General features: G+C 44.2%; 1 protein-coding gene across 3 annotated transcripts in view; it reads right to left on the bottom strand.

Moving 5' to 3' along the window:
* Cdyl (chromodomain Y like) overlaps positions 1-25,218 on the bottom strand; it is a 210,398-nt gene that overhangs the window by 91,157 nt on the left and 94,023 nt on the right. The gene's annotated exons all lie outside the window — the stretch shown is intronic.

Raw genomic sequence — 25,218 nt, 5'->3', positions numbered from 1 at the left:
CCCCTCCCGTGGCAGAGGGAGGCCATGCAGTGCAAAGAGCTCAACAGGGTTGGTTCCAGCGCCTCTGTCCCAGTGCCCATCTGAAAACTCCTTGCACCTTTCTGTTTCTCCCTCCAGGGACACCCTTAACCACAGACAACCTGCAGACCCCGGCCTCTGCACCCTCAAGACAGGAGGGGAGAAATGGCACCTGCCACGGAGAGTGAGAAAGGGCCAGCCCTAACCTGCTGGGCGCCCTGGCCGACTCATCAAGGCGACCCAGGGCTCACATCTCCAAGGAACGCCTTGCCGTACTCCGGCTCAGTGACAGCTCACACCGGTCAGCCTCTGTGCCAGCACTGGGTTAAATCTTCAACACAGACCAAGCCATCGGATTCTCGTTACCTGGTATCACCCATGTCACAGATGAGAAAGCGATGGGAAAGTGCCCAAGGTTACAGAATGAGCGCCTGAGCTCAGGGACTTGTGGTGGGGCTTGAAAGGAACTACACCACCCCGTCCGAGAGAGGGCCGCCGTGCTGACCCAGTTACTGTTACTGCCACAAAACTGAATGCTGGAACTCCGAATGAGTTAGCTCGGGACAGTGCTGGCTGCCCCAAACCTGCAGGGCCTTATGTTTAAATCCCAAATCCTCATCCTCCTAACTAACCAGACTTTGGGTTTAGGTCTCAGCTAACTGCCTTGACACCTTCCCCTACCCCGGCATGAATGGAAATCATTTTTATTTAATTAAATGAGTGGTATTCATGGATTTCCTGCTTGATCAATTAAGGATGCTGGCTGGGTGCTGTGGTCCGCGCCTGTAAGCCAAGTCCTCAGGAGGTCAAGGCAGGAAAGTGCTCCAGGTCTGAGGCTGGCCTGGGATCACAGTGAGTTTGAGGCCCGCCTGAGCTATACAGAAAGACCCTGTCTCAATCAAGCCAGGTAACACACATAAACAGACATTAAGAAACCTGCGTTGGTTAATAAGACAAATGACACATTTTTTTAAGTAGTATATCAACTTTTACAAAATTTTATTAAGAGCCCAAGTTATTTCTTTTCTGTCACCGCTCTCCCAAGAGGAGAAGGATTTATCTCGTTCATCAGCCAGCCTTCATTACCTGAAATTCCAGCGTGTGGCTTCCAGAAGCTGTGCATCAGGCCACGTCCAACCCACGGCCCTGGAGAGCCAGGAATGCGGCCCCCAAGACGGAAAACTTTTATATTATTGCGTGAATTTCTGCATGCCTCAGTTAGGGTTTCCGCGGTGCTCGGGCGTGGACTGCACAGGGGACAACAGGATGGTGTGGGCTCAGCACGAGTCTCCTGCCCTCAGTGTCCTCTGAGCACCGTGATGAAATCTAGCACTGGACTGCAATTCTCAGAGGGGACTCCGTGGATGCGTCTAAAATTCAGACGCTCAGGGGACAAGAGAAAATCACTAGTTAAGTGGACCTGATAGTAACGGGAAAGCCAAACACACTGAGTTTTGAGCATGTTAGATAATTCTTATCTATTTGTACCTGTTTTTGTTGTTTTGTTTATATTTGAACTTTACTAAAATATTAACTTTTGCAGTTAACTGATGAAAGCTCACCAAATGGAACTTTTTGGGTTTTTTTTTTGTTTTTCGTTTGTTTTGGTACCGGGGATCAAACTCGGGTCCTTGTGCTTGTGCCTCAAACAGAACTTTTTAATAAAACGTAATGCACTGTATAGCAACATGAGAGGCATAAACCATTAGGTCCCCAAAACTACTGACCAGCTAGAGTGAAGCAGATTCTGGCCTAAGCCTTGTTGTACCCCTAGTGCCCAGCGTGCAGATATCCAAGTATTTGCTGAGTTAAGGAATAAGTTGCAAAACCGGCACTGACTTGGGTCATTACTGTAATGACTCCACAAGCAGAGACTGGGTAAGGCTAGCACTTTCCCTGTGTGCACTTGTAATGCCTTTCTACTGATGATACGTCTTCCCCACACAGCCCTATGAAGGACACAGAGTGTGTGCTGCTTTCACTGGTTTATTCAGGAGCAGACACCAGACTCCAGTGAAGGGACCGACCGATGTCACCCTGCCAGCAGACCCTCTTCCACAATTTTTTTTTTTGCTGTACCTGGGATCGAACTCAGGACCTTGTGCTATGCTTATGAGGCAGGTGTGGCGCCACTGAGCTGCATCTCTGGCCCCCAACAGACCCTGTTTAGTGGCGGAGTGGGCCCTGGCCTCCTCTGCCCCCTCTCCGCCTGTGCTGTCCCAGGGACCAACACTGTGCACCGTGTCACTGTGTCTCCCACTTATTGGCTCCACTTCTCTGAGCTCTACATGAGCTGACGAGGGCAGAGTTCATCTGTTGTTTCCTGCTGCTGTGTCTCTTCAGCTTTGAAGTGCCTGGCACATAATAGGTGCACATGGTGACACATAGTTGTAACCCCAGCACTCAGGAGGCTGAGGCAGGAGGAGCACAAGTGTGAGGCCAGCCTGGGCTACATAGTGAGACCCTACAACAAAAACAGGTACAAAACAAGTAAGAATTATCTAACACGCTTACACTTATAGAGGGACCTTTTTTTCTGGCTTGACCAATTTTACAATTTGAAGGGAAGTTTTACATTAAATATAAAATATAATTACATGGACAGTGTTCTTTGAACAGTGAGTGGACTTTATGTACAAAGGCACCAGAGAAAGAAAACAAGGACATTTATTTAAATAATCTCCCCAAATTAGTAACATACCACACAGAACATACGAGATCATTAAGAACCTTTGAAAAGAACATGCTACATAAATATCATGATCCTCATACTGATCACAGTGCCTGTAGCTTCCTGTTTGTAATTCTGTTAACCTCAAAAAGCACTTGCTCGGGCCGGGAATTTTTAGCTCAGTGGCACTGCACCTGCCTCGCAAGTGCAAGGTCCTGAGTTCAATCCCTGGTATCAAAAAAACCCCCAAAAAGCAAAAAAACACTTGCTCTTGGCATATCATCATTAATGTATGCTTCTATAGACTCGTTTTGCTGAAAGTCACTATTTTTTGGTTTGTAATTGGCTTTTCATACTATATTTTTAACTTCAACACTACTAGAATTTACAATTCCACAATTTATACTCCTTGGCTTTGGGCATTTAAAAGAAAGGTAGGGGGCTGGGGATTCAGCGCAGTGGTTTCGCCGCCTGCTGCGCAAGCACAAGGACCCGAGCTTGGTCCCTGGTACCAAAAACAAACAAACAAACAAATAAGTAAGTAAATAAGTAAATAAAAAGAAAGGTAGGAGCTGAGTTCAATCCCTGATAAAAAAAAGAAAAAGAAAGATGGGGCTAAGCCCTTTTCCTGCTGACATCCTCACAGAAGCCGGGCGCTGTTCTCCTGCGCCTGCTCGCTCATGCACGTGTCAAAAAGAGAACATTTTTGAGAAAAGCTGGAAGGAGCAAGGTGGGAGAGACAGGAAGGGGATGAAAAGAGAATGAAGATGTGTTCTGTGCATGTAGTACAAAGTCCTCACCACAAATGTGATCATTAGGGGCTGCAAGCATGGACTAATAAAAAAAACTCCCCAAAAAGAAAAGTGAAAATGAACACTTTCAATACTGCCATAGGAGGCATACAAACTCTGATTTCAATCTGTTTATCTGGGAGAAGACATCAAAGGTAATTGCGACTGCTTTTTAAAAAGCCTTCACAAAACTCTCCAATTTCTATAAAAATTTGCCACTGAAGAAACTTGAGGTCACTGATCAACTTGGTGCGCTGTTTGTTCATTCATCCATTCGGCAAACTGTCAGAACTACTGCTGCCCAGCACTGGGACTGAACCAGGCCCTCAGGCATGCTAGGCAAGTGCTCTACCACTGTGCTACATTCCACGTTCTTGTTTTGTTTTGAGACAAGCTCTTGCTAAATTGCCCAAGTTGGCCTCAAACTTGCACTCCTCCTGCCTCAGCCTTCCAAGTAGATGGAATTACAGACGCATGCCACCATGCCCTGGAGATACTGTGTACTAGGCATTGTTCTCGAGCTTGGGATGGAACCCCCCGTACAGTGCTTACACTTTTCATAGAATAAGAGGAAACTATGGTTAGATCTTATTAAATATCACTATTTATAAGCAAGGAACAGTTGTTTCCAGTTTCACCTTGGGGCACTCAACTGCTCCGAATCAGTTCTTCAGCACCCGGGCCGGTCCCGCCTGCTGGGACACCCAGGAAAGCTTCAGCAGGCACCAGGCTTACAGCCACCCGACCTGCAGACCCCGAAAATAGGTCCCAACTCCACTCTGGAGAGCTGGAGGCTCCTGGCATCTCCCAGCCTTCATTTACTGAGCTGTCTCCTTGCCGGAGAGCGACACAGTTCCTATTTTATTTTAAAATACAGCAAAAGCCGCTAATGTTTAGGGGGGTTGTACTGCATCTGCTCTGAAGCAGAATTTTTTAAATATGAAATTGAAAATCACCACACTGGCTGATCCTGGAGGAAACGAGTTTCAGAAGCAGAACGTGAGATGCACAGTGGCTGAGAGAAGGGGCCACGTGGTCCCGTTGTAACTCAGTGGGCTCTCAGCTCATGACAAGGGCAACACCAGGGAGACCGCTACCTCAAACTGTGTGCGAGTAGCTCTGAGTAAGTCACCGTTGAGTTTAAACCAGCATGTGCCCGTCATCTGAGCCATCTTGGAGGCTGAGGCAGGAAGACTGAGTTTGACCCTAAACCAGGCAACTCAGCAAGACTTTGTCTCAAAATTAAAAAGGGGTTGGGGATGTAGCTCAGTACGAAGGCCCCAGTAACGCAAAAGCAAAATCAAAACAAGGAATGAAACAAGAAATACACACAAAACCAGAAATGATCTGAGACCTAGATGCCACTATCACAAAATGCTCAGTTTAGACATGTCATTAGAAATTCTGCACAATAATTTCTGCACAAGGATACATGGGAACAGCCCTTTTCGCTGATGGGAAAATGTGGGGAAAGACAGATCCACCAAACGGGACACTAGAGACCCACAGAGGAGCAGTGGGCAACGGAGTGATAGGCAGGGCCTTCATTTCTGGAGCGCCAGCACTTTCCCGTGACTTATGGAGCCCAGCCTCTGGGAAGGAGCCAGAAATCTGCAGCCGCGCTCACACACCCTGACGGCAGAGCACAGCCCAGCTGGGGTCGGCTGGTAGTGTGCTGGGCTTGAAGTCGGGGACAGCAGTGACTGCGTCGCACTGTGGAGTAAGCACGGGGCCAGTGAGCTGACTGAAGCCAAGGGTTCCAGGAACCTGAAAGGAGGCTATGGGCTGACCAAACTGGGACGAGAGAGAGAAGAGCGTCCACACTCCGGCAAAGCTTAGTTTCATGGATTTAAACAGGACAACCACATGTCCTGGTGGGCCAAGAACAGTCTTGGCGTCCACCTGCTGCGTCAATATCCAAACTGGTTTGGCCTTTGTATTTTTCCATTTTTAATTATGAGTCAACACTGCATTAGAAAAAGCCAGGATGGGTTTCATATGCGCCCCTTATATACGCTGCTTCTGTCAAAACCCAGTCTAGTAGTGTTCAAGACATACAGAGTTCTCGCCTCACCAAAACTGCCTGTTTTCTGGCCCTTACCCAGGTTCAGGGTAGCTCACAGCTCCGCAAGCACAGTGATGGGCCACAGGATGCCAGTGTCACAGATCCTCAGTGGGCAGCACGAGGCGTCTCAGATACTTTTCTCGTTGCTGAGACAAAATACTCAACACCCAAAGGTAGAGGAGGAAAGGTTTACTTTGGCTCAGTTTGTAGAGGTTTCAGTCCACAGCCTGCTGGCTCTAAGGCAGGGCGGCATGGCGGAGGACAAACACGGGGGGAGAGGGCCAGAGGGCAGCAAAGGAGCAAAGTAGTGAAGAAGCAGCAGCAGGCTTTCTTTCTGCTCCTTGGTATCCATCCAGGCTACCCACTCTTTGGGTGGTGCCACCCACACTAGGGTGGCCTTCGCACTATCCACACCCAGAACTATGCCAGGCCAATCAGTGCCTTGCTTTAGTGATCACACATCCTTACCACAGCATCACATGGTAGATCATTCACCTCTGAAAAGCCCCACCCATGACTGCATGACGCTTTAGGGGGACACCTTAGACACAGCCGTGACATGTGGCAAACAATCAAAGGAGACAAGACTTACAGCTCTGTCATTCAGTGAATGGTGGAAACCTCCACTATCTATATTTTGTTTTGATTACTTTTATTTGTCAATAAGCCTTTGTAGTAGCAATGAACTAAGAAATTAGAAAGCACGATTAATGAATAAACTCTGAATTGCTACTGCTCAAGAGAGTTAATGAGGAATGCGTAATGTACACACCTGTCCACAATGGCCATGGGGCACAGTCCCATCAGTGACCCATGAGAGCCAGAACAACTCTGAACAGGTATCAGTACCTGCCGCAGGCTGTTCCCTGAGAAGACAGTGCCTGAAGACAACTGGCAGGCAGCTAGAGTTTACATTCAAAAACCTGTGGCATGACCTTCCAGTTAGATCAAAGGGCTGTTCTGATTAATTATGCCATCTTCTCCCCTAAATGTTTTCCTATGCACAGAAAACGTGACACAGTAATCATGTGCCCCTCCAGCTGTGGAAGGACTTTACAGGTAGTTACATGGTTCCAGTTTTCAAAGAAAAATCATAAGCCATCATGACTTTACTTTCACTTTTTCTATCCAATTCATAAGGGTCAGCAAACTATAATCTGTGGGCCAAATCCCCTCCCCTGTTCTGACAAGGCGTACGGGGTAAGGATGGTGTGTACAGTTCTCAGAGGCTGGAACAAGACTACAAGAGGAATAATAACTTGTGGTCATGAAATTATATAAAATTCACAGCTCAGTGTCCACGAAGGAGCTTCATTTGCACAGTCATTCTCATCCTTTGCACATCACCTAAGGCTACTTTCAGATGCCACAGCAGAACTGTGAGCAGTTATGACAAAAGTGTTTGGTCCTCAAAAAATAAAACATCTACTGTCTGGCCCTTTACATAAAACACATCTGCTGAATCCTGCCTCAGAATGTTAAACCTACTACTATTGTAAAAAGTAAATTTTCACAATAATAGTGTAGCACTTTCAATGTAGCACTTTCGGGTTTCTGCTTTGTGGGAGGTGCTGGGAATTGAACCCAGGGCCCCACGCACATTTGGCAAGGGCTCAACTACAAAGCTACTTCTCACTTTCAGTGCAGAACATTATTTGCTTTTGTGATGTTTAATGCAGATATATTTTCCTATAGGCACATTAACGAAAAACAAATTAAGCCAATGTTTAAAGTGCCCCAGCGTAGCGTGTATATTCTTTTTGCTTCTCACCTGTTAAGCAGTCAAGACTATGTAGAAAACCAATCCAAGAATTATGAAATGATTTGAATCCTTTTTCGGTGATCCCTTGAAAATTGAACTGCATTTTGTTCAACATTAGCTGAAAGGTGGGCAAGGTGACACAAGCCTGTAATCCCAGCACCCTGGAAGGCGGAGGCAGGAGGACTCCAAGCTTAAGTCCAGCCTAGGCAACTTAGTGAGACCCTGTCAAAAAAATAAAGAGCTAGAGATGTGGCTCAGTGTGAAGGACCAAAGTTCAATTCCCAGTAGCGGAGAGAAAAAATAGCTGGAAATTTATCAAAACTTTGCAAACAGAATTTTTGTTGCTGAAAAGTCAACTTCTAAAGCATTTGGCAAACTATAATTATTGAAATCAAAGCTTACAAATAAACATAGTGAAATTAATTCCCATAAAAATCAAGTGACAAACTGAAAAGATGGGTATTTAAAGTTAAAAATATACAAAAATTCTGAAATTCATTTCAAAATGTCAACAATCTCATAATAACTTGAAATCAACTTTGAACCAATTTTAGGAGAATTTTGGGAACAAAACCATATTCAAGAAAAAACATTAGTAACACTGCGTGCAATGCGCACAATAATAATATGTGAAAATGCACTTACTGTAATTATCACTTTTGGTAATGGTCAGACGATCGATGTATTTATTGTAACACAGGAGTTCAGATTAGTTGTGAAAGGTTTCAACAGACCTCCTTTATATGTCCATCACTACAGTGAAGCCCACACTGGCCGACGGGTGTTTCAGATCAATGGGCAACTTTCAGTCCACTTCTGCTCACACCTGCCGTCACGTGAATTAGTTCTTGACTTACGATGGTTCAGCTTACGACTTTTCTACTTCACAATGGATTAACTGTGGTAGTAAATGCATTTCTGACTTGTATTTTCAATTTACACTGGGTTTCTCGTCCTGGAATCCTAAGGCAAGCTGAGGGGAGCCTGAGCATGGTCAGGCTGAGACCTTCCTCCACCTGTATAGAGCTACGTCCCACAGAAGCCCAAGTAAGCAGAAAATGAACTGAATACTCTAACGCATGAGACACTTTGGCTCGGCCTCACTGACAGCAGCCTACAGCTGTGCAAAGTCACCAAGGGCCTCTTCTCTCATGAAGCGCTGGATATTGCGTGTGTACAATCGTGGCTATTTCCCTTGTGGTGACACAGCTGACTAGAGGATGGATCACGCGGCCAGGAAAAGATCAAAATTCCAAATTCCAAGTGTGTCCAGAAAGAATGGCTGCTATCAAGAAATCAACAAATAACAAATGCTGGCGGGGCTGTGGGGAGGAAGGAACCCTTCTCCACTGTTAGTGGGAGTGCAGACTGGTGCAACCACTGTGGAAATCAGTATGCAGATACCTCAAAGAACTAGGGCTAGAGGTCCCATGTGACCCAGCTATTCCCCTGCTGGGGAATCTTCCCCAAAGAATTAAAAGTATCATGCCACAGTGATATATGTATATGCGCACTCATGTTAACAGAGGCACAGTTTGTAATAGTTAAATCTTGGAAACAGCCCAAATGCCCATCAACTGGTGACTGGATAAAGAAGATGCAGTTTTTTTTAATGGACCACTACTCAGCCACAAAGAATGATAAACTAGAGACATTTATAGCTAAATGGATGAACACTGAAGCTATACTCTTCAGTGAAAGAAAGAGGACACACGTGTAAATACTGAATTATTTCTCCACTGTGGGAAAATAAAAGTGTAAATGAGGACCAAAATGTAGAACAGATAATGTGAAACAGGAAGAAAAGGGGCAAAGGGGAAGGGGAAGGGGGGGCAGGGGAATGGAGAGAAAGGAAAGAAAAAGTATGAGAGAAGGAAAAACGGAAACAAAGCTTTTGTAAACAGGGAGGGGTGGAGGGGTGGAAGGGAGGGAAAGGGAATGTAAAAAAACAAGAACCAAGGTACAACAGGTACAGGTACGAATTCCCAAAGATGAATCTGATCAGAATGTGTACCTAAAACGTACTAATAAACTTAATACATAAAAAAAATTCTAAGTGTGGTTTCTGCTTCACGTGTACTGCTTTTGTACCATCTCAAAGCTGAAAACTCCTGAGTCAGAGCATCAGACGTGGGGCCGTTGACAGTCCTAATGCTCTATGAATAGGCGCTGAGGCAAATCAGGAAAACAAAACCAACTGGCTCTCGATGCTCCAAACACGGGGCACCACTCACTCAGGCCCAGGCCTCCAACACGGCCGCTCGACCTCATGTGGACCCTCGCTCCCTTGGTGAGAGGCGCTTGCTACACACGAGGCACAGTGGGAGGCACCGATGCACACGGGAACGGGAAGGAGACAGACACCGAGCCTGTCCTGCGCTCCTCCCTCCGACAGACACACGCCTACAGCCTACACCACACCTGCTGCCCCTCCTGGGGCGCCCGGGGGGACAAATCCCGGCTCTGTCCCACTGAGCTTCCCTCTCTCCAGCTCTCGCTGTGCCCAGGGCTGTCGCTGGCGAGAGGGCAGGCGCAGGAGAGGGTGAGCTCCTGCACTGCTGCTCGTCCCTTTTCCTCCGCATTCGGTGGCAGCATCTTCCGCTGAGCCACGCTGAGGGCCAGCGCACCAAGCCCGAGTCCACTGCACAGACTTCTTTGCTACCTTCTCTTTTGCATAATGTTTGTGTGTGACTTATTTTTTCCCTGTGGTATGGTGACATACATACAAAAAGAGTATATTTTAATGAGCAGTTTCTTAAAGGACCGCAGCAGGACAAAGCACTTACTGCAGAAACGGGAGAAAGCCAGACAGTGAGCGCCCTGCTCCCTGGTGGACACGCAAGGACAGGTGGAAGTTCTGGAAAGGGAGCAGAAGGCCATTCCACGGGGGCCCTGAGGGACAAAATAAAATATGGAGCGGTGTGGGATAAAGCAAAGCAGATGGGCAATTATCACACTGGCTTAAAACTCAACTCCTCTAGGGGGCCAGGACTGAAAGCACAGTGTAAAACGACTAAAACCCACTCTGGGTTCTGGAGAACCTGTTTCTATGTTACAGTCATGGGTAGCACTTGTGTCTGATACGGAAATCTAAGCCTCATGAATAAATGACTTTGAAGTTCCCAGATGAAAAAGCATTGACTAGAAAGAGACCGAGTTCAAGGCATTCACCAGTTATGGCTGCCCACCAGGGAAGATGGCTGTCACGGTGCACTACAGGGCAGCCCGGTCTGGCATACAGCAGGGGCTCAGCAGCAGAATCATCGGTACCATCTACAGTCCGTCTGAATCATAGGGAGCGCGGCGAGCATCCTCCTGGTGACGGGGGCACAGGATGAACTGACAGTGCGTATCAGATGCCCATAGCTAGGGCCAAGGGCTGATGGGCTGGAGGGGTGCTGAGCCTCCTCTGGCCGACCGGAGCCGAGTGGAAGGGGCTTCTGCACACTTTCAACACTGAACAACCTTGCTGACCTCTGCCTGCAACCACTCAGAAGTAGACAAGACCAGGAACTCGGTGGAGTGGGAAGCTCTCCGGTCTCACGCCCCACAGAAATAGTAAGCAGCAGCAGTGACTGTTAGAACCAAGTTTATCACAACTGTGGAATCAAGTCAAGGGTTTAGAGCACAGAAGTAAATCAAGGATGTGGCAGCTTCAAAACAGCAAGAAAGCTCTGTGGTGTACTTTTTACTTTCCCTTTCTGCACCCTCTTCCCAGCCCAGCTGCCTGCTTTCCCAGCTGGGGTTCCGGCCTTCTGGTTCAGAAGACAGCAGAAGACCTTGTGCACAAATTACTGTGTAGCTGTGTTCTACCAACTGGGGCCCACTGCACACGACACACTGATGCCCTAAGCTTAGAAAAGTGGGGACACTGTTCAGAAACACTGCAAGGTGAGCACCCAGACACCTGGGATAAAAGATCACATGGCTGCCAGGCAAGGTGGCCCATGCCTGTAATCCCAGCACTCGGGAGGCTGAGGCAGGAGGACTGCTGGGAGTTCGAGACCAGCGTAGGTTACATAGTGAGTTCAAGGCCAATCTGAACCACACAGTGAAACCTTGTCTCAAAAAACAAAACAAAACGAACAAAAATCACACAGTTGGGACATACAATGGACTCCACAGGACCTACATATGGAAACTCTAGAAGAGAATCTGTGCAAAATCAGGACATTCAGAATCATTCAGGATCAAGGAGGGAGGGGAGAAAGCAAAGTACCAGGAGTTGGCTTTCAGCCCAGGTTCAGCACAAGGCTGGCAAAGTATGGAAGAGAGGCCCTATCTCAGAGTCAATATGCAAAGATCAGGAGAGGGTTCTGGTTTGTTTCATTTAGCTCCAGGTATACAAGAAAAGCTCTGTGCAAACACTAGCAAAACACAAACGAAGGAACAGAGACTTTAGTGACCACATGCAACAATAGGGAATACAGTCTTTGCAAAAAGTGTCATAGAAATATCACTCAATAGACTACTGCAGCTTTCAACAACTTTTTAAACCCTTGTAAAAACATGAGAAAGGGATAAAACTAGATGCTTACTATTAAGATATTGTAACATTCAAATGCTTAGTTTTTAACAACTTCACAAGTCATAAAGGAAAATAAGAAAGTACGGCCTATTAAAAGGGAAAAAAATAAACTAACAAAAATCAGCCACAAGGAAGCCTGAACATTTGACTGACTTGACAAAAGAATTCAAATCGACTCTCTTAAATATGCTCCAAAAAGCTAAAGGAAATAGAACTAAAGGAAATCTGAAAAGTTATCTAGGAGCAAAATCAAGAAATAGAAATTATATAAAGGAACCAAGGAAATACTTGAGCTGAAAAGTACAATTATTGAAATTAAAAGTTCACTAGAGGGGTTCAACAACAAGCCAAACAAATACCAACAAACTTAAAATTATCACATCTTGATTGTGTAGAAAGAAATACAATAAAGTTAAATAAAGAAAAGAGCCCAAAAGATTAGTGGTATATGATGATGCTAACCAACAATTATAGTAGACCCAGGATGAAAAGAGATAGGGGTAGAAAGATTATCTGAAGAAATAATGCCCAAAATATCCCAAAGTTAAGAAAAGACATGGATTTATAAACCCAAGAAGATCAAGTATTTCAAAGCAGGAAAGTCAGAGACTTACACTGAAATACATTACTATTGGAAGCTATTTTCACAAGAATGCTGAGAGCAGTGATTCATCTGTACACAGTATATACACAGAGCCTTTAATTAGATTAACACCTTACTTCTCATCAGAAACCAAGAGGTCTAGTTAGAAAGCAATGACAATTACGATCTCTATATTCAACAAAATGATCTTCAAAAAAAGGTATCTGCAGATAAATAAAAGGTGAAGTTGTTCATTACTACTAGACTTGCTCTGCAAGAAATGCTAAAGGCAGTCCTTCAAGGGAAGCATGCAAAGATGGGCATGATGGCACATCCCTACAATCCCAGCACTTGGGAGGCTGAGACAGAAAGATCATGAGAAGTTTGAGGCCAGCTGAGTTCAAGGCCAGCCTGAACTATATAGTGCGACCCTGTATCAAAGGGGAAGAAAAACAAAAAGCATGTTAGGCAACAACTGAAAAAGTTCTCTGGTAATGCTAACCACATGAGCAAATATAAAAATCAGTGTTATGTCAGTATTACTTATTTTGGAGTTGTAAATCCATTTTATATTTCACATATGATTTTAAAGATAAAGATATACGGATAAATTTCTGACAACATAAATGGGACAGATGTTTGTATGTACCAATTCAAATTACACAGTTATGAACTTAAAATGTTAAATGCAATCTCTAGCATAGCCGCAAAGAATATATCTAAAATATATACAAGGAAATAGGAAGGAAATTAAAACAACTCACTACAAACAAAAATCAACTATTCATATAAGGCAGTAATTGAGGAAATGAGGGACAAGAGATGCGTAAAACAGAAAACAAACAGTAAAACAAAACAAGTCCTTCCTTATCAGTAATTATTTTACTTATTTTTATCAGTAATTATTTTAAATGTAAATTAAGCTTTTCTGATAAAAGATTGGCAAAATGGATATAAAAACATAATCTAAATATATGTTGTCTACAAGAGACTCATTTTAGATTCAAAACCACAAAAATACTGAAAGTGAAATTATGGAAAAAGATACTGCATGTGAATAGTAACCAAGAGTTGGATTGGCTGTTACTATATCAGACACTTAAAAATCTTTTAAGTCAAAACCGTTACAGGAGTTAAAGTGCATTGACACCAAAGTCAATTCATCAAGAAGACATAGCAATTGTAAACATATGTGTGCCAAATAACAGGGCTCCAAACTACATGATGCAAACACTGACAAAACTAAAGGGAGAGATAGATATAATAGTTGGAGACCTCACTCACTACTTTCAATAAAGAATAAAACATTCAGACATAGAGCAATAGAACCAGCCAACCACAGTCATTAGACAAATACATTTCCTCCTTTAAGCTGTATATATCAGTCATTTTATCTTGGTGGTGGGAAAGCTGACACACACAGTTATCTTTGGCACTTTCCAACTGTATATAAGTGAGTTAATTTAAGAGAGCTACAAAATTATTAATCAATAAATACTAACACATTTTCTCCAAGTTAACATTTGTATTTTTATTTCAACTGAGTGATACTCCTAAATGACTAAGGACAAAGAGAACGTCTTTAAAAAAAAAAAAAAGGAAATGTCAACAGTGTGGGTGGCAAACACAACACTGCGATAATAGCAAAAAACAATTCAAAGTTTGCTTATGGTTTAATTGAAATTGAGCCAAATAATGACATGGTTGGGATTACCTAACGGACAACACAGATGCAAATTTTAATCCATATAATCCCAGAAGGGTATACTTTCAATTGTTCTAAACTACAAACTTCACTTGGGGCATCACGGTGGGTAAAATACACCCTAACCATATTTTTCTAATGAAAATATGTACTTTAGCATAATGGTAGCTGGCTCTGCATCTCAGTAGCTGCACTGGGGGAATACAGGAAACAATCTTTGGGTTCCCCCACTTGGTACAACAAATGCCAAGGAGTGTGCATGTGTGTCAAAGTGTAAACGTGTTGGGAGCAATGCTACATAATTTTAGGGAAAAACCATTTGATTAGGCCTAGTTCCCCTGCCTACAGGCCAGCTATGGCATTTTTGAGACATAATTCCATTTTGGCTCTCCGTCACAACTGAGACCTCAATGACCAGGTGATGCTGTGATGCTCCAGGACAAGATTACACAAGCTGAAGACATCCTGGGAGGAACAAAATCTTCATCTACTCAGTTCCTCATTGTTCTTGGATTGTTACACTTTGTTTATGCCAATGTACTGAACTCTCTGCAAGTCATTTGTTACACCTTGTTTATCCCGATGTACTGAACACTCTGCAACTCATTTGTTAAGTCTGTTTCTCCCAGTAAGCTGGGGGCTTTCCTCTTGGCTGCCCAGAGCAGCACTGATCAGACCCAAAGCTCAGCTTCTTCTCAAAGTCTCATTTTTCTACCTTTCCTGTAATTCATCTTGTGCTACTGGCTCTCGGGAGACTAGGACTTACTGCAGAGGTTCTAGTAATGTCTCCTTTCCCTGTTCCCTACATAAATGGGTGAGTTTTATCCACGTCACGTGCTATTATTTTGTGTTCATAATTTTTTATTACATTAAAAAATTTTTTTCTTGTAGAAATCACCCATTTCAGTACAATATTGTATGAAAATCCACTTTTACAATTTTGTGAGGAGGTTGAAAGTGAGTCATCAAGTGATTCACCTACTGATGATGAGATGGATCATGTAAGCCAAAGAAGTTTAGCAAGATAGAGAAGTACAGAATAAAGACTTTTATTCAGATGAGGAAGAAAACAGTAATGTAAATAAATATTTGACTAGTCTAAATGCTACAAAAATGGTCATGTGTACTTGAATGCTAAGTTAGAAATTAATCAGATGATGTTAGTAGGTTCTGGCCAGGGATGAAACCTATTGGACAGAATGCCAATACTGCAATTCAATGTTAGAAACTGTTTGTAATGGACAATATGTTATAAGATGTTTTGAAATACACTAATAATGAAATACAAGTAAAACATTCTATATGCATCAATAATAATAATACTCAAAAGTATATTTATCATGATATTTCACTATCTGAACTAAAAGCCTTCAGATCAGGACTTTATCATTCTAATTGTCAGAATCTAAAGGATTTATGAAGAAGTGACAGATATGGTTGAGATTTTTAGAACAATAATGAACTCAAAGAAGGCCGGGGATTTAGCTTAGTGGTGCCACCGCCTGCCTTGCAAGAACAAGGTCCCAAGTTTGATCCCCAGTACAAAAAAAAAAAAAGAACTCAGAGATTTGGTTTCTTTCAAAATTCCCTAGCTTTGACAACAAAAAGACCTGCCAAGAAAGAAAAAAGATAAAAAACCCTAACAATTTGGCTGCTATTTGTTCATTTTTTGAAAGCTTTGTTTCAAACTGTCAAGCAACTTATACAATATCTGAATACATGACAACTGACAAAAAACTTGCATCATTTTGTGGTTGTTGAAGGTTTCAGCAATATATGCCAAATATGGTATAAAATATATGCCCTTGTAGATGTAAAGACATTTTATACCTTGAATTTAGAAATTTATCCTGGAACCTGGCTACCAGGTCTTCATTCCTATAGCAATAAACTGTATGATGTGAACAGATTTGCTGCACCTATTTCAAAAAAGTAACCCAAATGTCACATTCAACAATTGGTTCACAAGTTACCCATTGATGTTATATTTGCTAAAAAACAAAACTAAAAAAACCAAAAGAACACCAGTTGACTAGCACAGGAATTATTTGCAAGAACAGAGTCAAGATTCCTGAAAAAATGATGCAAGTTCACAATAGAAAAATGTATAGTACAACCTTTGGATTTCATAAAAACATAACAGCCTCCTATATGGTGAAGAAAAACAAAAGTAATACTGATACTGTGAGCATTACACCATGACAAGATTGTTAATGAAGGAAGGGATGGGGATTTAGCTCAGTGGTTCCACGCCTGCCTCACAAGCACAAGGTCCTGAGTTCAACCCCAGTACCACACACCACACACACACACACACACACACACACACACACACAGATTGTTAATGAAGCCAGGCACAGTGGTGCATGCCTGTAATCCCAGCACTTGGGGCAGAGGGCTAAGGCAGGATCCTGTGGGTTCAAGGTCAGCTGGTGCTACACAGTGAGTTCAAGGGCAGCCTGGACTACGTAGGGAGACCTTGTCTCAAAAAACCAAACCAAAAGAAAAAAAAAATTGATAGTGAATCCTCAAATGAAGTCAGAAATGGTCACATTTCACAACAAAACAAAAGGCGGAGCAGATGTTGTTGATGAGATATGCAGCAACTATGATGTCACTCAAAACACAAACCACTGGCCAAAGTTGTGTTTTACTAGATCTTAAACATGTCAGGCATAGTTTCACAGTTTACAAAGAAAATGAAGAGCACAAAATAATCATGGAGAAATTGTCTTAGAGGACTAGAACTGGAATTGATAAATAATCAATCACAACAGAGGAAGAACAGTATGCATCTGCTCAAAGACCTTTGCAAAGAAATTCTGGAGCAGACCAGTGAACATCACAAGAACCTCGTGATAAAACCGGAAGAGCAGCAAGATGTCAAGTGCGTCCTACCAAAGAAGACAGGAAAACAAAGCACACGTGCTGTCAGTGTAAGCGATACATGTGCACGGAACATGCTGCTGTCATGTGTGAAGACTGCCTTAGGCGTGAGAATGGAAGCAAAGACTACTTTGTTGTAGTTTTGCTTGTATTTTCATTGTAGTTCACATAAGAAATTTTTTCTGCTGCTGTTTTTTAGATCTCGATGTTGAAAATGTTGATGTTTATTCTACACACTCATTACATATTAAAATTTAATATTTTATTGATATTTTATTTTCCTGTTTAATACCATAAAACTCATGAAGTTAAAATATTTCATCAATAGAAAGACTTCTTTAAAAAAAGCGGACGAGGCCCAGGGATTTACTCAGGGGTTCCGCCACCTGCCTCACAACTGCAAGGTCCTTAGTTCGATCCCCAGTACCAAAAAAAAAAAAAAAAAAAAAGTGGGCGTTACACACCCCCATAATGCTTCTTCAAAAAATTTTGGCATGATGTCCCTTAAGAGTACATGGAGTTGGGCACGGCCTGAAAAGCCCAGCACTCTGGGGAGCTGTGGCAGGAAGGCCACAAGTTCGAACCCAGGTACGGCAATTTAGTGACTTAGTGAGGCCCCTTTCACAACTTAACAAAACAAACACTGTGTAGAAACCCAAGAAGCGCTGTCACACAGCGACTACCCCACGGTAACGATAACCACCTCCCCTCTGGTTTCTTCTTCACATGTGTGGACTGTCTCTTGTCATAAACACATTAGAACCACTAAAATGAAAAGGTAAGATAGTGACTAATAGTGATAAGGTGAAATGAGACTGTATTCCATCATTAGTAAGATTAATATAAAGGCTAGAAAATACAAAAGCGGTTTGACTGCTTTGAATACTGAATACTCAGTGTGCACCCAGAACTGAGATGTAAAACAGTTCTGACTCTGGATTACAGGTTCTGGATGTGAGGCAAGGCTTGTAGATGTTTTTAGATTTCAAAATGTTACATTATTCCGGCATTTTCAGTATATTAAAGGCTTTCCGATATTCAGTGCTTTCGGCTATACTTTTTGGTTCCGAAGGGCAGTTTCCACCTGCAGTTAAGGCATCTAAGTCATCCTGTGGGTGTCATTTCTACTCACTTCTCAACATGCTCATCAGGGAGTTTGTTTAATTTGATCCTGTTTCCCTTCCTGTAGCTCCTCAAGGTCTCAATGCCTACCCAGCCTCTTCAAAACAACATAAGGCAGGATAGCAGAACGCATAGGAGTGGGAGGCCTGTCGACTGTGGTCAGTGTCAGAGTCCTCTACCTTGCTCACAGGGGACACCAGCCCAAGATCCAGGAGCTAAACAGAAGGACCCTGAAAAGCTCGATGCTGCCAGAAAGAGAAGGTACCGGAATCCAACTGTGGGGAAACTGATCTTTCTTTGCCATGAGACACTGAGCTTAGAACCTCAAATTGCTAACTGAATTAATACCTGGGTCTAATGTGTACTATGCACAATGAAATCACAGTGCTTAGAAGAGGTAAGAAAAGAAAGCTGGGCTCTATGGTCCACCACAAGTAAAGGTTTATTTTTAATGTCTTTCGTTTGGACCTTCAAAGAGCAAACTGGCTACTGTTAATCATCACTTTCAAGTCATAGTCTATTCAGGACCCCAAAACAACAGACAAATGGTACACCTACTTACCGCAGAACTCCTTATGGATCTGTCAGGAGTGTCTGCGCCCTGGAGGGAAGATCTAGACCTCTCCACGGCTGCCTATGGTGCTCTGCGTGAGCCTGAGGGCCAATCACCAGGGAGAACACAGGAGCGGGCAGGGACAGGGACGAGTCCCCGATGCCTCCCCACCACCGAGACTGCCCCCTTCTCCATCTCTCTGCCTAGTCGGTCTTCCTTAAAGCCCTTGGTCCTGCTAAAGTCACCCCAGACCTCCCACCCATCACTTGCACCAGGGTTCCTTAGTTTCAGCACTATCGGTGTTCGAAGCCAGCTAAGTCCCTGTGACGTGGGCTTGTGCACTGCAGGGCACTCGGCAGTGTCCCTGGCCTCCACCCACGGGGTGGCAGGAGCACACCCTCTGGCAATGCTTCCAAGAACAGTGTCTCCAGGCACAAAGTGCACCCACCCCACCCTGGAAACCACTGCCACGATCACCTGCTCGCGGATGGACGATGAGGAAAAAAGAGAACTGAGCCCAGACCAAGGAGGAAACAGAGTCACGACTGCTCGCTCCTGAGGTGAAGTATCAATCACACACACACACACACACACACACACACACACACACACACACGCGTGCGCGCGCACAGGTGCAGAAGCCCCACTACCTGAGGGCCATGGTGCAGGCGACGGCAGGTCGGCTGGGCTGCGGCTCAGTGAGCCTGACAAGTCTGGGTAGAGCCCTCCTCAGCCCTGGCAGGCAGCGGGCCACGAGGAGACTGCCACTTCCCAGGCTGCGCACTGAACAGCATCAAAGCTGGGAGTGACCGACATACACGAGTGGGAAGCTCTCCTGTTAGCCCACTAGGAATACCTCAAATTTCAGTGCCACTTATAAAACATTAAATCCAAGGCACACATATAATCAAAGTATGTCCCTGGTGATAAAAAAAAAAATGCTGACCCACACGTTAAAAAACCAAAAAAACCAAGTGCCAAACACAAGTGACATATACCTGTAATCCCAGCACTCAGGAGGCTGGGGCAGGAAGAGTTCAAGGCAAGGCTGGACTACACAGTGAGCTCAAGGCCAGCCTGAACTGCACAGCAAAACTCTGTCTCAAAAAACAGAACAGAAGAGACCACAAGAGCCAAGTTCTACAGCGGTCCCTTGCTATCTGTAAGGGACCGGCTGGCTCCAGGACCCCTCAGGCACCAAAGTCCCGTCTATAAAATGGCAGTATCTGCACCTCTTCCTGTGCACTTTAAACCACTTGCAGGTCCCTCAGAGTACTTAACACTGTGCAAATGCTATGTCAACAAGTGAAATGCTGGATTGTTTAGGGAATAATGGCAAAAATGTCTGGACATACTCTAGTACGGACACAAGTGTTTTAACAGTTTCACTCACATGCGGGCCATGATGCAGAGAGCCAGCTGTGCCCTAGTCACTGAGGTGAACAGATTCAGATTTACAGGCAGTCTGCAACTCCAACACTCATGTCCCAGGCTCAGGGAAGTTTCCAGTCACAGAACTGCACGCGACAGCGTGGCACTTACTCGGCACCTGTGTTGACTCTCAGCAGGTACTTGGGGTAGGGGCGGGGCCCAGCAAACACTTCTGTTATTGTGGTTTCTTGTTTTGTGTTTTGTTTTTGGTGGTTCTGAGGATGGACTCCTAAGGCCACATTTTAAAATTTATCATTTAAATGCTAGGAGGGTGGTAGGAACTGGCTTAACTTTTAGACTTTATTACTTAGCATTTATAACAGAATACAACTGTGCTTTCTTCCTGAAGGAGAGCAAGGAAGAAAGCTAATCTGGTGGTAAAAGCCACTCCACAAAGCAGGATAAGCACAGGATGCGCAGGGGAAGAAAATGGCACCAGCTGAGTGTGATGGCACACAGCTGTAATCCCAGCGATACGAGAGGCTGAGGCAGGAGGATCACAAATCTGAGCCCAGTATGGACAACTTAGTGACTTGGTGAGATCCTGTCTCAGAAGAAAAACAGCTGGGGATGCTGCTCAGTGAAAAGGGCTTGGGTTCACTCCCGAGTACTGTCAAAAACACAACACAACACAACACAACACACAGGGCACGAAAAAGAGAAAAGTCCATTTGCACATGGAAGACAATTCAATTACGGCTCACGGTCTACTGAACACATCTCTACGCTTAGACAGACGCCAGACAGGGCACCTGTGACATGACAGCCCCACTGCCTGGAGGCTGCAGGTGGAGTCACGTGCACAGAGCAGTACCAACCCTTTCTCCACAGGCTTCCAATTCCCTCCCCTTCCCAGGAATAAAGCATCTCTCTAGTGTCGGTAACATTCTTACTACTTGCTTCCTTTCTGGGTGTGTTTTCCAGCTTGAATGTTAATAGCTACTACCTTACTCAAGGACATCAAGGCTGAGAGGATGTAATTTTAGCAGTAGCTGGCAGAACAAGAATCACCTATGAACATTCTTATTATGAAAAAGACACTCTTAAAAACTTTCTTCAGGGCCAGGGATTTAGCTCAGTGGTTCCAGCACCTGCCTTTCAAGTGCAAGGTCCCGAGTTCAATCCCTGGTACAAAAAAAAAAAACAAAACCTTTCTTCAAGGGAATGTTTTGTCCCAAGAAATGGGACTACGCAGGTAAATTGATCTAATCGTGATTTAGCAGACCAGTTCAAAACTGATGCCAGTACTCAAAGTTTACCTGGGCAGGATGAGGCAGAAATAAGGAAGGAAATACTGGCTGGTTATGAGATTCAGACCAAAAATTGGCAAAATAAATTCCACCTGGGCAAACTGCAAATTAAAAAGCTTTAAAAAAATTCTAATTTTATCCTTGGGAAGAGACTAAGTTCAGATTATAAATAGTAAGACCAGTAGACCTGGCTATTTTGTTTGTTTGTTTATTGTACTGGGAATCAAACTCAGGACTTTGCACGTGGGGGCAGGCACGGCACCACTGAGCTACATCCCTGGCCCCTGGCTCATTTTAAGCAGCAAAACTCAGCTAAATAAAAAGTGCAGAATATAAAGAAAATAAATTGAGAAATATATTTGTCATAAAAAGGCCTTAACACGAAGAGTTAATATGAAATTATTTTTAACTAGAAAAGGGTTAACAAAAATTTCAAAAAAAATACAAATACAAAGATAACTCTTTCCTATCAGGCGAGTTGAGAGTTCCGTTTTCAGTGTAATCACTCCCAGCGCTGGAAGGGACGCATGCCTGGCCCGCTCCAGTGCTCCTGTAATAAGAGACTCCTACAACGCTTACAATGTCCACGGCTTCTGACCCAGTAATTTCACTGTATTTTTCTAATCCTCTCTTAAAAAGGAGAGCGTGGTCCCAGCAGGTCACAGTGCTACTTTAGCCGCACTGCAATTAAATACCCACTGGGAACCCCACACAGCTCAACCCGTGAGCACCAAAGGCTCTGGCGGAGGCTGCCCGTCCCCTATAGAATTAAACTCCACAACTCATATGTGACACTCTTTTGTATGTGTAAGTATTTTTTAAAACTACAAAAAAGCCCATAGGTTTAAATAGACTTAGAAACACTACTGGTAGGATAGAAAATACTCACTAGTGACATTTATAAAAGTGTTTTAATGGTGTGAGGAAAACACTGATGATGTGTTAAACCAGGAAGCACACACAGCCGACATGGCGGGAGGGGTGCATGCACGGAGGGGGTGAGGCCGCGTCTGCCTCGATTTACCCTATACACGATCTCCACTAAAACACACAGCTGTTGCCTTGCTGCTGTCCCCCCACTGCATTATGTAACCAGCCTAATGTCTGCTCGCTGAGAAATGAAGGCGTAACTGCTCTGTAACAGTAGCTGCAAAGTGTTTAAAACAATATTGACCACATGAAAGAGTTAATATGGTTGTATTAATTTCTCAGGGATTTTAATAGTTTCATCTTCTTACAATGTAAACAATAGCTCCTTCACTACTTTAAAATTCAAAGTAAAAGTCCTAAAAAAAAAACCCAACCTACATGCCTGTAATAATCCTAGCATTCTGGGAGGCTGAGGCAAGAGGATTCAAGCGTGAGCCAGCTTAGATAACTCAGGGAGACCCCCATCTCAGAATAAAAATTAAAATAAAACAAAACAAAAAATAAAAAAAGCTGGAGATATAGCTCAGCGTGAAGTCCCTGGGTTCAGTCCCTAGTATGGTTTCCAATCACATTCATATCAGCTAGAAAAATTACCTCAGAATACTATAGCTAACAGAAAACAGATTAAACCAAAAATATGTAAAATATACATATAAACACATTCAAATACAAAGCTTTACTAAAGGACTTAGAGTTGAAGTAGAAATACCATCCTCAATGAGTAGTAGAAGGCTCAACAGTCAAACTTCTCTGCTCAAATTAATCTAGAAATTCAACGCAATTCTTCTGCCATGAAAACTCCACTAGAATTGTACGCAGAACACAACAGTTAGGTAAGCTAACATTTCCCATAGAAGAATGCGAAACTCCTTAAAAAGTCAGTAATTCCGAAGAATTACAGTAAAGGGGGATTTGGACAACCTGAAATGAAAACGTCATAAAGCCACAGTACTTAAAGCAACGTTCTAAAAACTGAAAGACACGTCATTGATCACAGAAACAGTCAAATCGACACCGAGGCTCTGGACGCAGCTGGGCAAGATCTTGCCTGGAACGTTTGTGTCTTCCTGCCAGCTGTTTCCTCAGGCACGAGCACAGAAGTGTGTGCCTCGACTGCTGAGGTCTGGCTAACAGGCAGGCTGCGTCCACGTCTGGATGGCGCCTGAGTCTGCCCTGCTCTAACCACTGCTGCGACAGTGGCTTCCAGTCAGCACCCCAGGGCCGCCAGTCAGCAAAGGTGTGCTGCCCTGGGGGCTCCAGGGAGCCGCAGTGACAGTCACGCCGGCAGGGGTGAGGAGAGGCCTAGGCTTGAGTTTATCGATAATGCCTGAATTTATGTTACAAGAATAATGTAATCGAGTACTTACATAATTAAAAGCTAATTTTGGGGGCCGGGGATTTAGCTCAGTGCTGCCACCGCCTGCCCCGCAAGAGCAAGGACTGGAGTTCGATCCCCGGTACCAAAACAAAAAAAATTATTAAAAAAGCTAGTTTTTAAAAACCCAGACAGAACTCTTCTCGGCATACAGTACTGAATTCTAGGATTGTCCTAAGGACAAATACACCAGGGTCAATCAATGCTGGCCAGCTCTTCACTTCAAACAAGAACCACTAACTGGGCCAGAAGAGAACAGGAGCTGAGAAAGTGATCGATGAATGGTGCTGACTGCTCATTGTACTGCAGAAAACCACTTTTAAACCAAGTGGTCTGTCTTTATGTAAAATTGCCTTAAGTCCAGCAAGTTTATCAAAACTAACTGCTATTTCTAGCTGAAATACTATCTAGACAACAGAATTCAGGGAATTTACCCAGCCCGCCGTTTGACCCACCTCATATTCTTGCTCATTCATCCATCTGAAGGAAATCCTTCTAAACTAGGCAACAGGGTCCCCTCTATGCTGCCAATCGCTGAGTGTCCGGCTGGCCCAAGGCAGCCAGAACCCGGAGGGGGCCTCCCTTGGCCGGCAGCACCAGGAGGAGGCACGTTCAAGAGCAGCCCGCTGCAGTCAGTGTGTCTGTGTCCACCAAACCCCAACACTGACGCTGAGTCTCAACACGCTGGCCGGAGGAGATGGGGCGCGGCCACGGGCCCCACTCACGAGTGAGATCAGCCTCACTGCAGAGGCCCAGAGAGCCAGGGAGTCCTGTGCTCCACATGAGGCCACAGTGCGGACGGCTGCACCAGACACCAAAACCTCAAGAGCACAGGACCGCGATCTGACAGTAAAGGGGAAAATACAAAAAAGACAAATCACACCTGAAATTTAAAAATACCAAAAATATGTAACTTACCGAACATAAAAAATTGTTTCTACTCATTACTAGGGAAATCACAGATAAACGTCCTCGCCTATGGAATTAGAGAACAGTGTGACCACACTGCTGGCGAGGCGAAGGCACTCGGGCGCCCATGCACTCAGGAAAATGCAAGTCGGGTCCACTCTGCTGGAGGAGCTGGCAATAGCGAACAGCGACATCTGCATTTCCCTTCTGATCCAGCAGCCCCACTTCTAGGAACATGTTCTAAAGGCTCACCCCACCATGTATAAAACTACACATATATAATTCACTGCAGCACTGTTCGTAATTGTAAACTACTAGAAGCATTTTAAATGCCATTCTGAGGAGAGGAGCTGAATAAACTATGGAGCATTCACACGATGGCGTTCCACTCAGCTAGTTTTAAAAACAAGGATGTAGGGGCCAGGGATTTAGCTCAGTGGTTCAGCCGCCTGCCTTGCAAGCGCAAGGTCCCGAGTTCAATCACCCATGCCCCCTCCCAAAAAACAAAACAAACAAGGATGCTCACTAAGAGCTGATCTGGAGTGATTTCCAAGACAGGTGGCTAAGTATGAGAGGACCCATGGGTGACTCTTCCTGTAAGCAAGATTGTTCACCAAGAAACCACCCGGGTACCTGCTG

This window comes from Heterocephalus glaber, unplaced genomic scaffold (genome assembly GCF_053883595.1).
Source record: "Heterocephalus glaber isolate CG9 unplaced genomic scaffold, H.glaber_assembly_v1.0 deba00001472, whole genome shotgun sequence".
NCBI classification, from domain to species: Eukaryota; Metazoa; Chordata; class Mammalia; order Rodentia; family Bathyergidae; genus Heterocephalus; species Heterocephalus glaber.
The sequence above is the reverse complement of the archived record's forward strand: the minus strand, read 5'-3'. Positions and strand labels throughout refer to the sequence as shown.